This window comes from Chlorocebus sabaeus, chromosome 13 (assembly GCF_047675955.1).
Source record: "Chlorocebus sabaeus isolate Y175 chromosome 13, mChlSab1.0.hap1, whole genome shotgun sequence".
In the NCBI taxonomy this organism is placed as follows: domain Eukaryota; kingdom Metazoa; phylum Chordata; class Mammalia; order Primates; family Cercopithecidae; genus Chlorocebus; species Chlorocebus sabaeus.
In genome coordinates, this window is record NC_132916.1 from 63,256,819 (window position 1) to 63,274,359 (window position 17,541).

Consider the following 17,541-nt stretch of genomic DNA (forward strand, 5'->3'; position numbering starts at 1 on the left):
CTGCTACCATGACTGGCTAATTTTTGTGTTTTTAGTAAAGACGGGGTTTCACTATGTTGGCCAGGCTGCTCTGACCTCAGGTTATCCACCTGCCTCTGCCTCCCAAAGTGCTGGGATTACAGACATGAGCCATCGCACCTGGCCCCTCCTATGAAGTTTTGTAACACAACTTATTCTTATCTTTAGCTCTCATTATTTTTATGGGAATAGCTTTTCTCCTTAGGTTGATTATAAACTCTTGAAGGACAGGATGCACGGATTAGAAGTAGACAGTGAAGGCAACAAATACTTGCTAAATGTTTGTCATTGACAAGATAAGGGAAAAGTATTTTGGTGTAGGAGTTTGGAAGCATTCTTACAAATCAAGAAATGTCACAGAAAAATGTCTAGAGGTGTCACTAGACTAGGAAAGTGGGTCTGGAAGCATGAGAAAAACAAGATTCACTAGAAGAGGAAGTGGATTTTGAGGACAGGAATAAGGTCAGTGCTGCAGACACTGCAGGAATAACCACAAGAGAAATTCCAGCCAGGAAGGACCGCCCATGCCTGGGGAGCATTTAGCGGGTAGGTGCACATTTGAACTGTTCCTCGGGGCCTCTTCTGTGGCATTGGGGAACATCCACTGTAGGACTTTGGACTATTGTGATTTGTCTGTTGCAAAACATATGCATACAGTCATTTGTTTATCTCTAAATAAAACTTGATTTTACTATACTGCAATTATTGAACTTGCAAGGGGAGTTCACACCAGTTTACTACACTGTTCCATGGACAGTTTTCTCAGGTTTTGGCTCATGCCAAAGAACATGATTTTGGAGTAAAAAACTCTGGCATTTCAACTTTCTTTTTTTTTTTTTTTTTTTTTTGAGACGGAGTCTCGCTCTGTCGCCCAGGCTGGAGTGCAGTGGCCGGATCTCAGCTCACTGCAAGCTCCGCCTCTCGGGTTTACGCCATTCTCCTGCCTCAGCCTCCCGTGTAGCTGGGACTACAGGCACCCGCCACCTCGCCCGGCTAGTTTTTTGTATTTTTTAGTAGAGACGGGGTTTCACCGGGTTGGCCAGGATGGTCTCGATCTCCTGACCTCGTGATCCGCCCGACTTGGCCTCCCAAAGTGCTGGGATTACAGGCTTGAGCCACCGCGCCCAGCCTGTCATTTCAACTTTCTAAGCCTAGTTTTCTCTCTTCTGAAATGGGAATATTTCTCTTCTCAACAAGGCATTGCTTTTAACACCTTACCGAAGATATACAATAGACACTTCATGAGTATTAGTTTCCTCCTGTCTTTATGCCATAAATATATCTGGCAAGATGATTATAACTTGAAACATTAATGCATATTTAAGCCATAATAAATGTTTCCTAGAAGAAAGCAAAGGAAATAGCCTGAAACTTCAGGATCATTGAAGGAAGCCCAAAAAGGCATTTAGTTACTTTAGTATTGCTCTTCTAAACAGATGACCTGTGACACAAAGCAAACTATCTTTCAATTAAGTTATTTTTGTTTTATGATGCGTTCAGTTTTCATAAAATCAACTCTAGGAATTAGTTTTTTCCTTTCATGAAGAAAACAATTTTGTAATTTATATAAAAAATTTGTATCTTTTATATCTGCATCATACATAATTTTAATTTTAAATGCTATTTAAAAGTAATTTTAACTGGCATTTTCATTGGCTGATACTTACAATCTTGAAAATTTGATTTTGCTTATATTGACACATATTTCTAACTATCCATTTAGATATTCTCCTAAGGTCTCTTACCACATCAAAAGGATATATAAACAAGTATTCCTTTAAAACGAAACTGAGAATATAGTAATCATGTTACTATCTATATGTATCTCATAACATGATGTTGATGTTGTAAAACTCAAATATGCACAGTAAAATTTATTTTTAAAGGCACCAAAACTGAGAAAACAGCAACCAATAATTTTTTCTTGGTCCTAAAAACAGCGAACACAAACGTATCATTTTTCTGTGCATGCATTATAAACACCTTTACTTTTTCCGACGTGGTTAACAGACACTAATAAAGTCAGAGGATATTAATGATATGATATGCACATATATATAATTATATTAAAAAGGGAAATGTCTATTTCAGGCCCAAATTATTATATATTAATCAATAATAATCATTAGTAAATAAGAAAAGGCACTTCAATCAACAAATACTTACTGAGCTTCTATTATGTACCCAGCACATAGTGCTGGGTCCTATAAATCTGGGTGTGAATGAGACCCCTTATTTCTTACTAGTTATATTGTATATTTACAAATGATAGAATCATATATGCTTTATTTTTTACTGCATTAGAACACATTAACTTCATTAAAGCTTAATATTTAAAAACATGAATTTTATCAGAAAAATAAATCAACGAAGAAGCCAGAGGGTTGGGTCAAAATGTTTCTCAGCTGTAACAGCTCCTAGATTGATGGCCAATAAGCTATCTGGAAGTCATTCTCTTCCTTATAGAAAGCCCTCTCACTCCCACAGGGCATATTAGCAATAGCAATTGAGATCAGAGGGTTGGAGGAGTAGAGACAGGGTTCATACAAATTGAAGCCATATGTACTAGATGGGATTATTGTCCAAAATTCTTCCCTCCATCCCTCAGCCATGTAAACCTAAAGCTCACTGAAGTGGGTGGGGTGCATTTCTCCCCTCTATTCATGATCCACCCATGTAGCTGGCTCTGGACATGGAATGTCACTGAACATGACACACACAAAAGACTTAAATGTGCTGTGTCCTTCAGCTCCGCCTCTCGCACCCCTGTGATTGCCATGAAGGCAGCAGGCACCAGCTAGCTGCTATCCCTTCAGTGTGGGCCCCAAAATGAGACACACAGTCTTATGTTTAACCTAAAGTCTGCCAAGCCGAGATGACCTACAACCTGAAGCAGAGCTACCCCAGCTGACCCACAGACCTATAAGCAAAAAAAAAAAAAAAAAAAAAAAGAAAAACAGCTTCATGTTGTAAGCTACTGAGTGTTTTTGAGATTTAGGAGATAAATAGCTAACTAAAACAGCACTGCTGGTTAAAATAAACAGCACATTTGTTCACTTGTTCACATTGGTAGGTCCAGATTATAACATTCTAATTGTATGAAGACTATGCATTTTATACCAAGAGACTCTAACAAGTTTCACAATTAGTTTAAGGTCCCGATTAGAAGTAATAAACCACATCAGTGTATAGAATTATGAAACACAGGTGGGAGTCAGCAGAAAGTGAAGAAACAGGGCCACGAATGAGTAAAGCAGGTCTAGTAGGCTTGTCTGTTGAGTTACTGAGCACTGGCATGTCCCAATGGCATTGACACAACCGTCACACTTGAATTCTTTTCCTGTTAATAACACAAAGCTTCTCTTTTCCATTCATAATTGAAACATACTTTCATAGGTCAAAGACTTTGGCTTCAGAAATTTAATAAAATGAGACTTTAATTTGATATCAAATCTAATTTGAAAGGCAAGCACAGTGAGTGATGGTCTCCTTTGTTTAAGTTACTGAGGAAAGTACAGAGGCTACTATTATGTAAATTACACACTTGTACCAAGACAAGGTTGAATGCTGTCACAGTGAGCTCTGTGAATGGAGGTGATGCAACCATGCAAGCTGAGAAACATAATGAAGAAACGATTCATTACACAGTCCACACCCTATGTGCAGGACACAAAGGCAAGCAGAATCAACACGCAACATGTTCGCCAACACCATACTCACATTGGAAGGAGAAATGTAGTTTCAGTAAAACATTATCCATAACTTGTTGGTTTGAACGTTTCTGCTTTGGTAGTTGTGTTGAAATCTAATTTTAGATGTTGTTTCTGTTTTATGGGTATAATGTGTGTAAGAGGTAGGAAGTGTTGCCTCAGTTACTATCCAGTTGTTGTGAGTGATAGAGAAGCCAGCACAAACCCACTTTAAGGGCAAAGAAAAAGTTATTTATTCATGTAGCGGAAAAGCTTCAGTGTCATGAACTGCTTGACCCATGAACTCCAAAAATGTAATCAAAATTTGTTTTCTTTTAGTTCCTTGGCACTGCCTTTTGCTGTGTCAGCTTCATTTTTAACATTCATGTGGTAGCTTCTGTATCTCCAGGCTCACATCTTCCTTATCACCACAGGTTCCTGTGGAAAAAGAAAAACAAGGCAGAGTGTGTGGTGGCTCAGCCTGTCATCTCAGCACTTTGCGAGGGCGAGGCAGTTGGATCGCTTGAGCCCAGGAATTTGAGACCAGCCTGGGCAACCTAGAGAGACCTTGTCTCTACCCAAAATTTTAAAAATTAGCCAGGTATGGTGGCATGTGTCTGTGGTCCCAGCTACTCAGGAGGCTGAGGTGGGAAGATTGGTTGAGGCTTGGAGGTCGAGGCTACATGAGCCATGATCTCGTCACTGCACTCCAGCCTGGGCGACACAGAAAGACCCTGTCTCAAAACAGAAAAAAGAAAAAGTAGATCCCATGCAACTGTAATATTTACTCAGATGGAACCGGTCACCATAGCCAGGGCCTCATGCTTCTGTGGCATTACTGGAAGTGTGCACACTGATCATTTTCAATGACAGGTAGGGCTAGGGGAAAGGTTCCCAGAAGGAAATTAGGGTCCTATTAGGAAAATAAGATTGATTTTTGGTGAACAAGCAACAGCAACTTTCTTCTATGGCAGGAGTTGGCAAACTATGGCCCATGGGCCAAACTTATCCTACTGCCTGTTCTTATACAACACACTAATTTTCAGGCTCAAATTACTATCTGCTAATCAGTAATAATCATTACTAAAGAAGAAAATAATGTATGTCAATCAATAAATATTTATTTTAATAAATTAAATTATGTATTGTAAGGAAGCCAGTTGGTTAGCAGAAAGAGATGCAATAAAGATTGGGTTTTAGGCTGGGTGCAGTGGCTCACACCTATAATCCTAGCACACTGGGAGGCCGAAGCAGGAGGATTGCTTGAGCCCAGGAGTTCAAGACTAGCCTGGGCAACATAGTGAGATTCCATCTCTATAAAAAAAATACAAAAATAAGCCAGGTGTCATGGCATGTGCCTATAGTCCCAGCTACTCGGGAGGCTGAGGTGGGAGGATTGCCTGAGCTCAGGAGGTCGAGGCTGCAGTGAGCCATGATCATGCCACTGCATTCCAGCCTAGGTGACAGAGTGAGACTGTCTCAAAACAAAACAAAACAAAAAATCCCCACATTATTTCAAATAAGGTCACATTCTGAGGTTCCAAGTGAACATGAATATTGGAGGTAGAGATTATTTAACCCACTAGAGCCGGGTTCAACAAAATCATACTCTCAGGAATTTGAAATGGGGCAACTAATAGTGGGAACTGAAGTTTAAAAGATAACCTAGAAGAAGAGAAGAGGCAGGAGTAGCCTGGAGCAAACCAAACTTATGAGCAAGATAAAGGTATGAAAAATCATAAATGGTAGTTATAGTAGAAGCTTTGAGGAAGGGAAATGGTATGGAATAAACCATAAGGAAGTCAGCTGGTAGCAGAAAGAGAAGCAAAAGGACACTAAGAGGAGCAGAGATCAAGAGTATCAGAGCCATGTTAATAATACCACAGCACTCAAATGACAAGGATAATGCACTGTCCCTTAACTGCCGTGGAATCAATCCAGATTCTGAAGATATCTGTTGGTCTTCAGTTTCTTTGAGATTCTATGTCTCTTTTTGCCAACTATATATTTATAATAATCACCGTTGCTAGATCTTGCTGAAGGATGTCTCTTTTACTTACAGAAAGCTTAACAGCTTGACTCTGTGTGTGTGTGTGTGTGTGTGTGTGTGTGTTTCAGATAGAGTTTCACTCTTGTTGCCCAGGCTAGAGTGCAATGGCACGATCTCAGATCATCGCAACCTCCATCTCCCAGGTTCAAACAATTCTCCTGCCTCAGCCTCCTGAGTAGCTGGGATGCAACACCATGCCTGGCTAATTTTGTATTTTTAGTAGAAATGGGGTTTCTCCATGTTGGTCAGGCTGATCTTGAACTCCAGACCTCAGGTGATCCACCCACCTTGGCCTCCCAAAGTGCTGGGATTACAGGTGTGAGCCACCGCACCCAGCCAGCTTCACTATATTTAAGATAACTGTTGAGTAACATTTATGTGCCGTATGCCCATTGAGGTCTCAGTTATTCTAATTAATCTTTTTTTGCCATATTTATAAAAAGTATTGAGTTAAATAATTGCATTGGATCATTATAAAAGATAGCTAGGTCAGTCAGATTGACCCAAATGATAACTGCAGTCAAAATTTGACTGTCAACAGTGAGCATGCCAGGTGTCCTCGTCAGCATTTACTAGGAAGGCTGCAGTAACAACCCCCAAATCACCATGGTTTAAAACAATGAAGGATTATATCTCATTCATGTTGCTCATTAGCCATGGGTTGATGGTAGTTCTTCTCCCGCTCCATGTGTGTTCTTCAATAGCTGAGATGTGCCATTCTCAGGGCACAGGAAAAAGAGGAGAGAGTTGGCAAAAACACACAAGAATGATCAACACTTTGATTTCAACATAATATAAGTCACATCCGCTCACCTGCCATTGGCCAAAACAAGCCACATGTCTAAGACCAACATCAATGGAGCAGGAATGTGTGCTTTTTCCACAGAAGGCTGTATTAGTCCATTTTCATGCCGCTGATAAAGACCCCCCACACCCATGATTCAAATTATCTCCCAGTGGGTCCCTCCCACAACACGTGGGAATCATGGGAGTACAATCCAAGATGAGATTTGGGTGGGGACACAGCCAAACCATATCATTCCACCCTTGGCCCCTCCAAATCTCATGTTCACACATTTCAAAGCCAATCATACCTTCCCAACAGTCCCTCAAAGTCTTAACTCATTTCAGCATTAACGTAAAAGTCCACAGTCCAAAGTCTCATCTGAGACAAGACAAGTCCCTTTCGCCTATGAGCCTGTAAAATCAAAAGCAAGCTCTTACTTTCTAGATACAATGGGTGTACAGGTATTGGGTAAATACAGCCATTCCAAATGGGAGAAATTGGCCAAAACAAAGAGGTTACAGGGCCCTTGCAAGTCCGAAATCTAGCAGGGCAGTCAAATTTTAAAGTTCCAAAATGATCTCCTTTGACTCCAGGTCTCACATCCAAGTCATGGTGATGCAAGAGGTGGGTTCCCATGGTCTTGGGCAGCTACACTCCTGTGACTTTGCAGGGTACAGCCTCCCTCCCTCCAGCTGCTTTCACAGGCTGGTGTTGAGTGTCTGTGGCTTTTCCAGGTGCACAGTGCAAGCTGTTGGTTGATCTACTATTCTGGGGTCTGGAGGACAGTGGCCCTCTTCTCAAGGCTCCACTAATTGGTGCCCCAGTAGGGACTCTGACCCCACATTTCCCTTCTGTACTGCCCTAGCGGAGGTTCTCCATGAGGGCATCACCCCTGCAGCAAACTTCTGCCTGGGCATCCAGGCGTTTCCATACATTTTCTGAAATCTACGCGGAGGCTCCCAAACCCTAATTCTTGACTCGCAGGCTCAACACCACGTGGAAGCTGCCAAGGTTTTGGGCTTGCACCCTCTGAAGCCACAGCCCGAACTCTATGTGGGCCCGTTTCAGCCATGGCTGGAGCAGCTGGGACACAGGGTGCCAAGTCCCTAGGCTGCACACAGCACAGGGACCCTGGGCCTGACCAACGAAATCATTTTCTCCTAGGCCTCTAGGCCTGTGATGGGAAAGGGTGCTGTGAAGACCTCCAACGTGCCCCGGGGACATTTTCTCCATTGTCTTGGGGCTTAACATTCGGCTCCTCCTTACTTGTGCAAATTTCAGCAGCCAACTTGAATTTCTCCTCAGAAAATGAGTTTTCTTTTCTATCACATTGTCAGGCTGCAAATTTTCCAAATGTTTATGCTCTCCTTCCCTTATAAAATTGAATGCCTTTAACAGCACTCAAGTCACCTCTTGAATGCTTTGCTGCTTAGAGATTTCTTCCTCCACCAGTGCGGTGGCTCATGCCTGTAATCCCAGCACTTTGGGAGGCCGAGGCAGGAGGATCACCTGATGTCAGGAGCTCGAGACCAGCCTGGCCAACATGGTGAAACCCCATCTCTACTAAAAGTACAAAAATTAGCTGGGTGTGGTGGTGCACGCCTCCAGCTACTCTGGAGGCTAAGGTGGGAGAATTGCTTAAACCCAGGAGGCAGAAGTTGCAGTGAGCCAAGATCACCCCACTGCACTCCAGCCTGGGTGACAGAGCAAGACTCCATCTCAGAAAAAAAAAAAAAAAAGAAATTTCTTCCTCCAGATACCCTAAATCATCTCTCTAAAGTTCAAAGTTCCTCACATCTCTAGGACAGCGGCAAAATGCCACCAGTCTCTTTGCTAAAACATAATAAGAGTCACCTTTACTCCAGTTTCCAACAAATTCCTCATCTCCATCTGAGACCACCTCAGCCTGGACCTTATTGTCCATATTGTTTCAGGTTTTTGGTCAAAGCCATTCAACAAGTCTCTAGGAAGTTCCAAACTTTCCCACATTTTCCTGTCTTCTTCTGAGCCCTCCAAACTGTTCCAACCTCTGACTGTTACCCAGTTCCAAAGTTGTTTCCACATTTTCAGGTATCTTTTCAGCAACACCCCACTCTACTGGTACCAATTTACTATATTAGTCCTTTTTCCTGCTGCTGATAAAGACATGCCTGAGACTGGGAAGAAAAAGAGGTTTAATTGGACTTACAGTTATACACGGCTGGGGAGGCCTCAGAGTCATGGCGGGGAGGCCTCAGAGAAAATGAGGAAGATGCAAAAGCAGAAACCCCTGATAAAACCATTAGAGACTTATTCACTACCATGAAAACAGTATGGGGGAAACTGCCCCCATGATTTAAACTATCTCCCACTGGGTCCCTCCCACAACACATGGGAATTATGAGAGTACAATTCAAGATGAGATTTGGGTGGGGACACAACCAGACCATATCAAAGGCATTATGAGTTATTACGGGCAGAGATATGTGTAATCCTCTCTCAGGAAGGGAATTACTTAAAACAATAATAAAAGATAACTGGTTACCATGGAAACTGTCACACAGAAACATGTATCAATATACTGATATAATCTTTTCCTGATGATATGCAATTTATGAAAGCTATAAAGTAATACATATATCTTATATTTAATCATGCATATATATTCTTAAATATAAACTGTAATTGTTATCATTATCTAGTATGCGTAAGAAACTGCTAGTTATATGTGTGCGTGTGTGTGTGTGTGTGTGTGTGTGTATGTATAATCAGTTGTTCCTCTAAAGGAATTTTTTTTATTTTTTTGAGACAGAGTCTTGCTCTGTCACCCAGGCTGGAGTACAGTGGCATGATCATGGCTCACTGCAGCCTTGACTTCCCAGGCTCAAGCAAGTAGCTGGGACTATAGGCACACAGCACAGGGACTCTGGGCCTAGCCAACGAAACCATTTTCTCCTAGGCCTCTAGGCCTGTAATGGGAAGGGAGGCCACCACGCCCAACTAAGTTTTGTATTTTTTGTAGATACAAGGTTTTGCCATGTTGCCCAGGCTGGTCTTGAACTCCTGAGCTCAAGGGATCCTCCTGCCTCAATTTCCCAAAGTTCTGGGATTACAGATGTGAGCCTCAGTGTCTGGCCCTCTAAAGAAATTTAAAATCAGTGGGAGTACTTGTTTTCAAACTATTTATGAAGTATTACATATATATTTAAAATAGTAATGAACCAAGCAATGGAAAAGATCAGAAGCAGTATTACACACACACTGCCATGTGCATGCGTGTGTGTGTGTGTGTGTGTGTGTGTGTGTGTGTGTATATATATGAATTTGGTATATTAACTATTTGGGATTTTAAATCAGTGGGAAGAGAAGGAATTATTAAATAATTGGTGGTGAGGTAACTAATCATATTTTCAAAAGTTGGGTCCTTATTGCATAATTTGTACCTAACTAGATTCCAGGTGGATTAAATATTTAAATTTTTAAAATCATAAAAATATTAGAAGGCCGAGCACAGTGGCTCATGCCTGTAATCCCAACACTTTGGGAGGCTGATGCAAGAGGATGACTTGAGACCAGCCCGGGCAACATAGCAAGACCCTGTCTGTACAAAAAACAATTTCAAAAAATAGCCTGGTATGGTGGTGGGCACCTGAAATCCTACCTACTCAGGAGGCTGAAGCAGGAGAATCACTTGAGCCTAGAAGTTTGAGGCTGCAGTGAGCCATGATCATCCCACTGCACTCCAGCCTGGGTGACAGAGCAAGATGCTGTCTCAAAAAATAAATAAATAAATAAATAAATAAATAAATAAATAAATAAATAAAATAAACACACATATGAAGACAATGTAAAATGAATGTTTTTACAATCATGCGGTAGAGTAAGACTTTCTCAGCATTACACCAAAGATAGAAATAACAAGGTTTTGATGAGCTTGATTAATGTAGCGGATACCTTAAAAGGTGATCCCCTCCAAAAGGGAGTTAGCTCAGGAGACAAAAACCCTGCCCTATACCCAATCCATAGAACTGGATTCTTAGCAACTGTGTTAGAACAACGTGATTCTACTCCACTAGCCCTTGATACCAGACCCAACCTGAAGCAATCAGATTTCCTTTACAGGATATTTGGACTTGGAACAAAGAGCTCTGGTTCCGTCCGGCCGCCCTATTCAGCAGGAAACAGGTAAACACAAAAGAGATGAAATGGTCGTTTTCCACCCATCTTGTACTTTTGAAGCAAAGAAAGCTGTATTGTCGAGGGATGAAAATGAAGCAGATGCACAGAGAAATGCAGATATGGAGAAAGCACCTTATGGTATTTCAGGTACTTGACTTCAGATACTTTTTGGTACCTGGCTGCATTGTTGTCCTTGGGTGCAAGGAGCTGCACGTATCAACACATGCATTGGAAAGCTTTTGCGTGCCTCTCCTTTCTCACGTCTGGTTGTGATGCAAGTACTCCACACAGGCTTTTACTCTTTTTCTCTCTCGTATCTCACCTCAAGAGTGGGCAGGCCGGGTGTGGTGGCTCACGCCTGTAATCCCAGCACTTTGGGAGGCTGAGGCGGGTGGATCACTTGAGGTCCGGAGTTCGAGACCAGCCTGGTCAACATGGCAAAACCCTGTGTCTACTAAAAATACAAAAATTAGCCAGGCTTATTGATGGGTGCCTGTAGTCTCAGTTACTCAGGAGGCCTAGGCACAAGAATCACCTGAACCCAGGGGGCAAAGATTGCAGTGAACCGAGATTGTGCCATTGTACTTCAGACTGTGACAGAGCACAACTGAATCTCAAAAAAAAAAAAAAAAAAAAAGAGAGAGAGAGAGAATGGGTCACACTCTCTTGCTTCCTGCCCATGGTCTTCAGTGGTGTCTTGGTGTAGGACAACACAGGAGCCCACTGGGACTGACTGAGGCACCCAGAAGTGTTCGCCACTGGTGGGGAAAATGCTTCCTCTTTTGTCCCTCAGACAGAGGTCTGCAGGTGTCAGCAGAAACAAACACCAATCTCCTGCAACAGGGCCAACCCAATAATGCAGTCTAGCATTGCCTTTTTCTCCTTCCCTACTTCACTTTCCTTGGCCCATCGCTCCTGCTCCCTGGAATCGCATACCAAATCAAGCATCTGCATGCAACTCTAGGCCCAGGCTCTGCTTTGGGGGAAACCCAGAAGAAGCAAGTGTGGCTACAGAAGTGGCCATAGAAAGGATGCCCTCGAGACAGCATTCTAAACCGGGATTACCCACCAGCCAGGCAGCAAAAAGAACCCCATCACTGGTAGCACATGAGAGGCCTATACTCTCTGGTAGCTTCACAAAATGGCTTCCCTGATTGCCTCTGTCTACATTTGATTGGAATGTGGTGGAGGCAGAAGGCAAAGAATATGTGGTATTCTAGCACTGGAAGAGGTAGCAATAGTCACCATAAAAATTATTTTTAAAAGGAATTATAGAATGACTTGGCTTTGGTTAGCTGCTTTTAAACTCTTGATAAAAGAAATCAAAATACTCAGCCGGGCGCCGTGGCTCACGTCTGTAATTCCAGCACTTTGGGAGGCCAAGGCAGGTGGATCATGAGGTCAGGAGATCGAGACCATCCTGGCTAATACGGTGAAACTCCATCTCTACTAAAAAATACAAAAAACTAGCTGGGCAAGGTGGTGGGGCCTGTAGTCCCAGCTACTCGGGAGGCTGAGGCAGGAGAATGGCGTAAATCCAGGAGGCGGAGCTTGCAGTGAGCTGAGATCCGGCCACTGCACTCCAGCCTGGGTGACAGAACGAGACTCCGTCTCAAAAAAAATACAAAAATTAGCTGGTGCACGCCTGTAGTCCCAGCTACTCGGGAGGCTGAGGCAGGAGAATCCCTTGAACCCAGGAGGCAGAGGTTACAGTAAGCGGAGATGGTGCTACTTCTCCACTCCAGCCTGGGGACAGAGCGAGACTCTGTCTCAAAAAAAAAAAAAAATCAACATACTCATGTCATGTAGCTACCAACTCAATGCCCACTATAAAATAGAGTCCTCCATGGCAGTCAATACTCCCAGGCCTGTTGTAGTGGTTCACACAGCACTTTGGGACGCCAAGACAGACAGGTCACCTGAGATAAGGAGTTTGAGACCATCCTGGCCAACACGGCAAAACCCTATCTCTACTGAAAATACAAAAATTAGCTGAGCACGGTGGCGCGTGCCTGTAATCACAGCTACTCAGGAGGTTGAGGCAAGAGAATCACTTGAACCTGGGAGGCAGAGATTGCAGTGAGCCAAGATCATGCCACTGTACTCCAACCTGGGTGACAGAGTGAGACTCTGTCAAATAATAATAATAACAACAACAATAATAAAAGACACTCCCAAATAAAAGATAGTCTTTTTGATAATTCGTGCTGGATAGCCATGTGAGAAAAACAAACTTTGACCTCTACTTCACACTACACCCCCAAATTAATTCTAGGTGGATCACAGACATAAATGAGGGTGGTAAAACAATTAAGCTTCTAGGAGAAAACACAGAACCTATTTATAACCTTGGGATTAAATGGAACAAAGGGCACTAGCTATAACAGAAGGTTGATAAATTGAACTTCATTAAAATTAAGAACTTCTGTTCATCAAAAGACACAATTGGGAGAGGTAAAAGGCAAGCCAAAAACTTGGAACATAGTTAAACACAATACTTAGATCTAGAGTATAAAAAAATTCTTACAAATCACTAAGAAAAAAACCCATATAGGCCAATTTTTAAAAACTGTACCCAAAACTCTTTTCACAAGGAGGATAAACGAAGGGCAAAATGCATATGAAAAGGCAATGAAGTCATTATTCATCAAGGAAATGTACAAACAATAATTTGATGCTATTATACTCTCATGAGAATGACTTAAAAGGACTGTCAACATGAAGTAAGTACTCGATGATGTGGAGCACCTGGAACATTTTATGTTGTGGTGGGGGAGTTTAAGTCAGTACAACCACTTTGGAAAACTGGCAGTTTTTATCTAAAATTATATGCACATGACTCAGCAAATTCTACTCTTGAAAAATTCTACTCCCAAAACAAATGAGTGTTTACATACACCAGAAGTGGTATATAAGAATTTTCACCAACCTGGGCAACATGGTGAAACCCTGTCTCTACTAAAAAGTACAAAAAGTAACTGAGTGTGGTGGTGAGCACCTGTAGTCCAGGCTACTCAGGAGGCTGAAGTGAGAGAATTGCTTGAATGTGGGAGGCAGAGGTTGTAATGAGTCGAGATCATGCCACTTACACTCTAGCCTGGTCGACAGAGTGAGACCCTGTCTCAAAAAAAAAAGAAGAATTTTCATAGTTGTTTTATCATAATAGCACAAACTGAAAATAACCCAAATGCCCATCAACGGGAGAATAAATAAATAAATTGTAATATGCTGTGTAATGCTAAACAGCAATTAACAAGTACTGCTGCTTTGGGCCAGGCATAGTGGCTCATGCCTGTAATCCCAGCTCTTTGGGAGGTTGAGGCGAGTGGATCACTTGAGATCAGGAGTTAGAGACTAGCCTGGTCAACATGGCGAAACCATCTCTACTAAAAATACAAAAATTAGCTGGGTATGGTGACATGCGCCTGTCATTCTAGCTACTCAGGAGGCTGATGCAGAGGAATCATTTGAATCCAGGAGGCGAAGGTTGCAGTGGGCTGAGATCGCACCGCTGCACTCCAGCCTGAGTGACAAAGTGAGACTGTCTCAGAAAAAAAAAAAAAAAAGAACTACTGCTGTGCACAACTCAGACATATCTCCCAGACATAATGATGAACAAGAGATCACAAGCCATGACTCCATTTAGGTAAGGTTAAAGAATAGGGAAAATGGATTTCTGGTGAAAGAAGTAAAATAGTGATACCGTTTAGGGGGAAATGATGATTGTGGCAAGGCATGAAGAAGCCTTCTGAAATGCTGGAAATGGTCTGCATCTTGATTGAGCAGTAGTTATAAGGGTGTATAAGTATATCATAAATATATATATCAAACAACTACATTTAGATGTGTGTACTTTGCTGCATGTGAGTTATACTTTGGGGGAAAAACTAAACAAAAAAAGGGAGGGAAATGAAAAAATGATCCTCATTTCCTGTAGCTGTAGGGAAATATATGCTGAAAAATCAGGCCCAGGATTCAACAGTAAGAGCAGCAAAACTGCAAAGGAGACTGAATGCAAAGCCTCAAAAAATCTATGCCAGGCTGGGCACAGTGGCTCATGCCTGTAATCCCAGTATTTTGGGAGGCCGAGGCAGGCGGATCATGAGGTCCGGAAATCGAGAACATCCTGGCTAACATGGTGAAACCCTGTGTCTAGTAAAAATACAAAAATTTAGCCAAGTGCTGTGGCACATACCTGTAGCCCCAGCTACTCGGGAGGCTGAGGAAGGAGAATCAGTTGAACTCGGGAGGCAGAGGTTCCAGTAAGCCAAGATCATGCCACTGCACTCCAGCCTGGGTGAAAGAGCGAGACTCCGTCTAAAAAAAAAAAAAAAAGAAAGAAAGAAAAAAAATTCTATGCCAAAGCTGAGGACTTGACAGGAAAAGTGATTTGCTGGTATAGTGACATTTGGGTAGATAAACCTCAGTATCTGGAACCCACAAATTCCCCCGAATCTTCTGCCAGAAGAAGCCGTCCTCTCCTTCTTGCTAGAGAGGAAAATTCCACAATCCCTGAAAGCTTTGCAGAAACCTCACCTGAGTCAGGTGTCTTGGAAGACAATGCTTTTTTCCTGTCCAAGATCTGCCACCGCATTCTTCACTGCCTTAGGAATAGTAAGGGTCTAGAGGGAAAATGCATTTCCTACTCCAGAAGGAAAGGGCTTACACAATCAAAACAATTACAGGGTCAAAATAAGAAGTACTAGCAAGAATGGATGAACATGTATGAGAGTGAATCTCAAGGGTATTGAACTAGGAGAGTGATGAGGGGATAAAATATAAATCTGTGTAGTGGCCAGGTGTGGTGGCTCACACCTGTAATCTCAGCACTTTGGGAGGCTGAGGCAGGAGGATCACTCATGGTGAGGAGTTTGAGACTCGCCTGGACAATATGGTGAAATTCCGTCTCTACTAAAAATAAAAATAAATGAGCTGAGTGTGGTGGTGGGCACCTGTAATGTCAGCTCCTCAGGGCGCTAAGGCATGAGAATTACTTGAACCTGGGAGGCAGAGGTTGTAGTGAGCTGAGATTGTGCTACTGCACTCCAGCCTGAGTGACAGAGTGAGACTCCATCTTAAAAAAAAAAATGAAAAGCTTGTTGACACTGGAGCACTCACCTGTGACTTGGGGTTTAGCCTCCTGGAAAAAAAAATATGGAGTCATACTTTTTTTTATTTTTTATTTTTATTTTTTTGAGACAGGGTCTCACTGTGTTACCCATGCTGGAGTGCAGAGGCATGATCACGGCTCACTTTCAACTTCCATCTCCTGGGCTCATGTGACCCTCCTGCCTCAGCCTCCCAAGTAGCTGGCACCACAGGCGTGCACCACCACACCCCGCTAATCATTTTCTTATTTTTTTGTGGAGACTGGATCTTACCATGTTGCCCAAGCTGGTCTTGAACTCCTGGACTCAATCAATCCTCCTGCCTTGGCCTCCCAAAGGGCTGGAATTGTAGGTGTGAGCCACTGCATCCCACCAGAGTCATTCTAATATGCTGCTCTTGATGCTTGGCCATTTTGATGTCCTACTGTAAATGAGGTGGAGATGCCAGAACTACTTTGGCAAATATTGAGGAAGAGGTAAAAAGGCACATGGCAGTGAAAATGTTAAAATATATGTATTACACTCATTAAATATGATCAGAAAATCCACTATCTGACTGTATTTCCCAGGAATCCCTGAAAGATATTTGCTTCACTAAAGCAATAAGAAATGCACCAAGGAAGTTTGCACTGGGAAACTCAATGACACATTTCTTCTATATGTTGAAGAGATGCAGCCTTGAAACTGGCCTTCTGGTATCAATGGACATAATAAGATTCTGGAATGGCAGAGGCCAGGGAGTAGCACCTAACAGAGGCAATATGGACATCACTGCTATAAAAGATAGCAAGGCTGGAATGGCGATCAGAGTGGCTTGGCCTACAGACATCTGTGGTGATGGTTACTAGATCATGCTGTTCCTAGGAGCAAGAGAGATGGATATCCAATCAATCAGGATGTTACTTATTTATCTTATAAAATAAAACACAAAAAAATTGAAGAGAAGACTGACATTGGCTGCAAAGTGGAAAAATATTGTGGTCTCTCATCCAGTTTTTAGCCAGTTCATAGGTGAGATCCCGTGATTAAAGGGGAGTATATGTCTCCTTGAGGAAGGACCATCTAAAACTTGCTCAAGTATGTACCACAAACATTCCCCCAATCATTCCCCAGAAGTTCTTGCAGCCATTTACTAAAAAAACTATACACTGGGGAAAGGCATTTTCCAGGCATTTTGAGGACTGTTACATAACAGGGTCTGAACTGCCACCAAAACAAGCAAACACAAAATGCCATCATAGACCACTGGGGAGAGAAAGGACTTATGCAGACCAGGTAATAAATGCAGTTCTGGCCCTAGTCCTCGTTACTGTGTGTATTAGTCCGTTTTCACGCTGCTGCTGAAGATGTACCCAAGACTGGGCAATTTACAAAAGCTAGAGGTTTAATGACATGGCTGGGGAGGCCTCACAATCATGGCGGAAGGCAGGAAGGAGCAAGTCACATTCCACGTGGATGGCGGCAGGCAGAGAGAGAGATTGGGCAGGGAAACTCCCCCTTCTAATACCATCGGATCTCATGAAACTTACTCACTACCACGAGAACAGCATGGGAAAGACCTGTCCCCATGATTCAATTACCTCCCACCGGCTCCCTCCCACAACACGTGGGAATTCAAGATGAGATTTGGGTGGGGACACAGCCAAGCCATATCACTGTGAGTCCAAAAATTCTACAAAACAGAATCCTAAAGAATAGGAAATAACCTATTCTGTGGTTATGTCCCCAGTT

At 42.5% G+C, this 17,541-nt stretch overlaps 1 long non-coding RNA gene across 2 annotated transcripts in view; it reads right to left on the reverse strand.

Annotated features, from left to right (window-relative positions):
- Window positions 1-2,969: 2,969 nt before the first annotated feature.
- Window positions 2,970-17,541, reverse strand: part of LOC119625184 (uncharacterized) — a 48,527-nt gene continuing 33,955 nt past the window's right edge. The window contains exons 2-4 of one of the 2 annotated variants that reach the window (XR_012095063.1): window positions 14,898-15,019; window positions 11,025-11,156; window positions 2,970-4,145 (exon numbers count right to left, since the gene is read on the reverse strand). This is a non-coding gene — a long non-coding RNA (uncharacterized lncRNA). The remainder of the gene's footprint in view (window positions 4,146-11,024; window positions 11,157-14,897; window positions 15,020-17,541) is intronic. The other variant, XR_012095062.1, reaches the window with a different exon arrangement.